Below are 6597 nucleotides of genomic sequence, written 5' to 3'. Positions count from 1 at the left end.
GAATGAAGTCTCCTGGAAAGGTATAAATGTGTCTGAAGTATTAGCATTCAGAAATACGAAAAAAAAAACCCTCAGAACATTATGCATTGGAAGCTTTAGCACAATCTGATATACTATCTATTACAGTCAGTTTTTAGGTAATCGATGGCATTAAAATATTCCCAAGGCCTGCAGTCTGACTTTTTTTTGGCTTCTTTCCCCTTCATCTCCTTTTCTTGCCTCACCACACCCCACCACCACCATCCTCTCTCCAGATCCTCCCCCCCCACCCACAAAAAAAAAAGAAAAATCTGTAGTTCTATAATTTATGAGACAGTCTCGTAAATTACCATGGTGGAGTTAGTCGTCCAACTGCCTGTGACCTGCTGGGTGTTTGTTGGAAAAAAATAATGAATTCTAAGAGTTTCATGAATCTTAATGTGAATGATTCTCCATCTGAAAGTTTGGACTGGATTGATTATTCCCCAGTTTAAAATATTTCCCTCTTCTGTTCCAAGAGTAGTAACATTAACCTATTCTTAGGGAACCTGTCACCCAAAATGCAGATAGCAAAGAGTTGGAGAGAAAAGCTGGCGACTCACCCATAATTTCAAAATGTTATTGGTCTCAGATTACCACGTTAAAAGGAAGCCAGGATCATTTAATGCATGACTTACTAACCAAGAAAGGAGCTAAATTTAACAGAGAACATTCAAAAAATTGTTCAACCAATGCTAGTGTTTATGTTTGTATCCTGAACTGGATGTAACTGGAGTCGTTTCATGAACTGGAGCTGGGAGTCTGAAAACCATCTTGTTCCTCTGTCTTGTAAATGAAGAACATGCTCTGCAAAAGCGTGCTGAGATAACTGTGTCCTTTGTAATGAGTTTCAATATTCATTTAGGCCTCCCATCATGAGTACCAAGCTGGATATGCAAGGTATCACTGAGAAAGGACAATATTGTCTTGTCCCTTTGAGAAAGGGCAAGTACATTCAAGGAAGAGGATGCGTATGGATGGGGTAAGGCAGCATAACAACAGCTCTGCATTCTTCTAATTCTAAACTATGAGATTTCTGCCTTAGTGCAATGTTTCTGATACTGCCATCTGTAAGAGGGAGAGGGCAGGAGCCATTCAGTTGTCATCTGCTTGTGTCCACAGAAATCTTGCAGACTATCAGGGTTTCTTTAAGCCAGCTTTAAGGGTAGAGATGGTGCCTGTGTTCCTGAGGTTTGGAGACACCCTTAGACTCTCTCAGGACTGTGTGGGAGTTGCCATGTGTTGTGCAAGGATGAGATTGTGATCTGTGAGAGATGTTATGTTCCTGTTGCTGCTTTGGTTTGTGAGTCTCTGGCTAATGTAAGCCATCTGAATCCTGCATTTTCAATATGCTTTTTTAATGTTAAGAAGAGTTAAAAAGATCCGCACACACCCTGCTCCAAGGTCAGAACTAACTCTAAACCTGCAGCCAAAAACTGTATAGCATAGGACATCCCACCTATAGCTGATAACCCACGTACTCGGAAGGATGTTTATCAGCAAGTATCCCTTTTTTCTGTCTTTACTTTTCACCCTAGCTCACTTAGTTTCAGGTGCTGAGAGGTGTACCTTTATAATGCTTTAAAAGTTTTAAATTGGGACTGACAGCTGAGAAACAGTGCAACCAAAATGAGGGCAGTATGGCTGGGGACACACTGTATCCTCCAGACTTGCTCCCCTGAGGTGAGGAAACTCCCATTCATCTTAATACATCTGCTTCCTCAGGTAAAGCTGCCTTGTACAAATAAGGGCAGGAGGTCAGCATCTTCCCTTTGAGCTAAATGACCAACAGAAAAGGTCCGATAATGCCCTGGTGGCTACTCTTACTTAAAAAAAATAATAAATAAACAAGATTATCTCATGGGGCTGAGTGGTTCCTTGATCTGAAAAAATAAAGATAAAAAAAAAAATCTTTTGCTCACCTGCTCTACCTTGCCTCTCTTCAGCCCCTGGAAGGAGATACAGCACTGAAATCAAGACAGGGTACTGTGAGAAACTGTGCTCCTCATATGGGGCAGCTGTAGAAGTCTAGCATCTGATAGTAATTGATTAGTAAATTAAATTTTAACAACCTAGAGGCTGCACACGGTCCAGCCCTGCTCCCCTAATATAAATCATTCAGATTTGCAAATACGAAACACATGTTTTTCTGTCTGACCTTGTCTTTTATGGAGCAGTGGAGATTGCAAACACAGATGCTCAGGTTTGTCTGCTTTCCTGGCCGCCGAGGCTGCAAATGGCAGCTTTGCTCTCGGAGCACACGTTAGGTTGACATTGCTTTGCGACCTGGAGAAGAGATATGGCAGCAGGCAATAAAGCTGGGCTGGAAGCTGCTCAGACAGCCTCGCTCCCTTTAGGCCTTGTTCACCCAGAGCGGGGCTATGACCTCCAGCCCTGCAGCCCGGCTCCTCTTCCCTTCCCCGCCACGGGTGGGAGGAGGACACGGCTGACTCCGTAACGTGGCTGATGGCAGAAGGCTGTCGGTCACCTGCTGTCTCCACCAGCAGCAAAGTGCAGGTTTTGCCTGTTTCCTAGTGGTTTTGGCTTAAACCCAGCGGCTTTGAAGCACTCCGTCCCCGGCAGCTGCGGCTGGGGCAGGTCCTTTCCCCACACTCCTTATTTTAGCTGCAAGCTCCAACATGGACCAGGGCACCACCGCAGCTAATGCTGCTCACCCTTCTCCTGGAGGTGTTTAATGACTGGTTTAATGAGCAATTAAAGATAGTTTTCCCCTTGAGAGCTGAAGCCAGACTGTCTCTCCCCTAGAGGAAGGTAGGGCTCTGTGTGTACCGTTTCTTCCCTTTCTCATCGGAAGGGCATGTCCCAGTCTGACACCTAATTTCTAGTGCTCTTATTCTGGAGCAGAAGTGGAGACGGCATGTTTAAAGCCTCAGATCTACTCTGACTGCAGTCAGTGGGAATTTTCCTATGTAGGTGCTAAGTACTATTCAGTGTAAGCAAAACTTGGCCCATTACTTTTAACTTATTTTCCATTATAAATCAAATCCTCTCTCTAATTTTTGCCTGAAATCTTTCCTCCTACAGAGGAATTTGTTGTAGCTATAATGTTGCCATGAAGTATTTCAGCCACGAAAGCTTGAAAATAATTTTCTTCCCTTTTAGAAGTCATGTTTCTCAGGGAATCTAACTTGCTCTAAGACTTCTGAATGTGATTTATTGATGTATTATGACCCAGAGAGTAGTTTTGCTGGTTGTTGGGAGAGCAAATGGATTGAGTTCTGTGGCCAACAGCTTTGTAGGCTGAGGTGTTAGCAAAGCATTTAAAGCTCTCTGTGTGACTGATGAAGGCACATGTTTTAACACCCATGTGTCTCTGCTCTCCAGAGTTTAATAAGACAGCAAGAAAGATTTAGGCCCTGAGCTTGAACTCACACCAAAATAAAGCAAGCCCGGACTTAGGTGGAAGCTGGAGAGTGCTTTCCCTCAGGGACGTACAGCACTATGAAGGGGCACCGTGGGACTCTCCCTCAAGGACGGCAAGCTGCACCTCCAGATCTCCCATCGCACTCTCCCATCAGGGTGTTGGTGATCTATAACACCCCGTGCGGGAATCCAGGAGAGAAAATAAGTGCAGTGGGGATGAAAGTAGCAAGAGGCAGAAAACTGAAGATATATAGAGATTGAAGGGTGGAGCTGGACCATGATTTCAACCTTTTACTTTGAGAAAGCAATGTTTTTAAATAATGACTGAAGACTCCCAATGCTGCCTGTCCACACCTGTGGATGGGATGGGGCAGTAAGGACGCATCAGTGGGACAAAGGAGTCAGTACAGAGGATCTAGCATAGACATTATGTGTGGTTTGGGTGTTCTACAGTGCCCTAGTTCTAGGCTGGTCCTGAGGATCTTCAGTTCTTCTCCATGCTTGGCCATGTCACACCTCCTCCCCAGAGGGAAAAGGGCTGAAGGCAAAAGAAATCTGGTCACACGGACTGAATGCCTTTAAGTGGCTATAGCACATTAAGTGTGTACATGCAGTGCACCCTCTGCATTAGTTTCATACAAAATAGATTTAGTTCATGTGCTACAAAACCTCTCCATGGTGTGAATCAGTTTAATAAGACAGTCTAGACCACTAGCATGGTCTAGTGGGAGGTGTTCCTGCCCATAGAAGGGGGATGGAATTAGATGATCTTTAAGGTCCCTTCCAACCTAAACCTTTCTGTGATTCTATGAAAGTCCTTGTGAAATTGCCCTCAGTCCTGCACTCCAAATCCAGACTATAATGCTAATGCTGTGAACACACCAGTGACAGGAAAAATAGCTATTTAAACCTTACTGCAAAGAGGAGTCCCAAGAGAGCCCTGTGATGTCTTCACACTCAGCAGCACTCAGCAAAATTTTGTTCTAGAAGTACTTCATGGCTATATAATGTCTGGAGAATTGCTTTGAGGTGGGAGGGAATCCTTTCAAACACTTTGAAGATTCAATTGCATGACAGTTTATTCATGTGACTGGTGTTACAGTTTGCAGTTAAGCATTGATTCGGATGTTCACAAATCATCGTAAATCTTAGTCACATTAGTGATCACACAAGGTATGTGAAGCTGCCTCTATTCAGACTGCTGTCAGCAGTATTTCATTTACTTCTTTCTTGTCCAGGATGCTCAGCGTCTTTTATGCATGGGGCTATGGCTTTATGATTATTGTTATTATTTGTTTTAAAAGATAGAGTTCTCATTCTCGAGCTGCTGGAGTCCTTACAGAAGTTAAATAAGACTTTGGAGTAGTTGAGTACACAATGAAAGTGGAAATTAAGTTTTCACCTACTGAATTCTTTTATTGTTAATGCCATCTTTTTTAACACGAGATTCCTGTACCAGTCTCTAAATAATAGCAGAATGTGCTAATATCATTAATGTATCTTGAAATGAAAGAAGCCCTTTCCACTCATTGCAGGAACGTCTTCAGGACTATGCAGTCATCTCTATTACAGGGCAACAGTGCACAGAGTTATTAATTTTATGTAGGAAGGCAGATTGATGGGGTTTTTGTTTGTTTGTTTTTCTTTTTTTTTTTCTTTTTTTTTTTTTTTTCCCCTCCAGAGTAACTGGATTATGTTATTTGAGACTGTTTTCCATCATTTGTTTTAGGCTTTTAAACCTGATGATATTGGTCATTAGTGCCTTTTACTGTAGAAATTAATAGCTAAGGTTCCTGTATGAATTGATGTTGGATGACAAATTTCAGCATTTCAGTATCATTTCGATTTGCACGTTGTTACTGTCTGGATATGGTTAGTAGTTCTGCATTCATTTAAAGTAATAATACTGGTTTTTATTTTATTTTATTTTATTTTATTTTATTTTATTTTTTATATTTTTTACCTTTGAGGGAAGAAGCATTAACAGCAGTCTTGCTTATGAAGTAATGCAAGGAAACGACAGCACTCTCAAGTTCCTATTTGCAGTGATGCTTGCAACCAAGCCATCCCTCATCCTAAGCTGAGCACAGCCACCAGGCTCATGAAGCCAGACTTGCAGCCCATCAGTTGTGAGCTGTTCCCCAGTCTCTCCCTGCTGCACAGGCTGGCTTTGTTGCCCTGCTGCAGATGACTTTCTAAAATCTAAGTGGCACGTTGCCGTATTCAGCAACCAATCCCTTTTTTTGCAGCTGCACTGCCTCCTGCTAAGCAGAAGATCATCTAAAAAGCCAGCCATGGTGTTTGTTCTTGTTAATGCATTGTGGCCATTGGAGGCTGTGGGGCTGGGGCTGCAGGTAGAGAAGGCTCTATGCAGACTCATGAAGTTGGCCCTGGAGACTGAATCTCTCATGTGAAGAATGAGTGATGTGTGTGTCTCTGTGAGATCTGACACTTTTGGAAAAAGTGAGAAACATGGGCCTCTATCAGTCTTTACCTGGATCACTTAGCTGGTCTGGGTAGGACTGAGTGCTTGCTAAATTCTTGAACTGTCAGCATGATCCATGACGGGTACTACTCCAAAATACTAGTGTTTGGGGTTCTCCTAAGAGAAGAGACCAGCTACCATGTGAACTCAGCCCATCTGCTGTATTTCTAAATAGTCCCTAAGCAATCTTCCTGGAGGGAACATCAGAGATTGCTTTTTGAAATCACAAATTAATTAAAGTTTGGCCTTTGCTGAAAGAAGCCGTACTATAAACCTGCCAAGGTAACAAATATATACACAATATATATGCAATATGTATGAACATAATATATACAAATATAAGCACTATATTACCAGATACATCAATTCTTTAGTGCAGTGTCACATGGACACGATGCAGGATGCCATGTCGTGGACCTGAGTGTGCATCTCTGTATTCTTGCCTGGTGGCTACATGCAATATCTAATAGGAGAGACTGCATAGTTTCAAGCATCACTACAAACAAGACTGATTGGAGTGGGGTTTCACTGCTGAAAGCTAACATATTATTGCCTCTCTTCTTATTTGAGTCTGTTCTTAACACTTTTTCCCTCAGAAGTGAGACTTGAGTGTACAGTGCCAGACCACCCCGTTTCTCTAAGAGAACAAAGTTCTACAACAAATTTATTGTGCTTTACCTCTCTAAGGACCTTGTCTTCATATACTTACA

This window comes from Cygnus atratus, chromosome 2 (assembly GCF_013377495.2).
Source record: "Cygnus atratus isolate AKBS03 ecotype Queensland, Australia chromosome 2, CAtr_DNAZoo_HiC_assembly, whole genome shotgun sequence".
Taxonomy (NCBI): Eukaryota; Metazoa; Chordata; class Aves; order Anseriformes; family Anatidae; genus Cygnus; species Cygnus atratus.
This window is presented reverse-complemented; position numbering follows the sequence as displayed.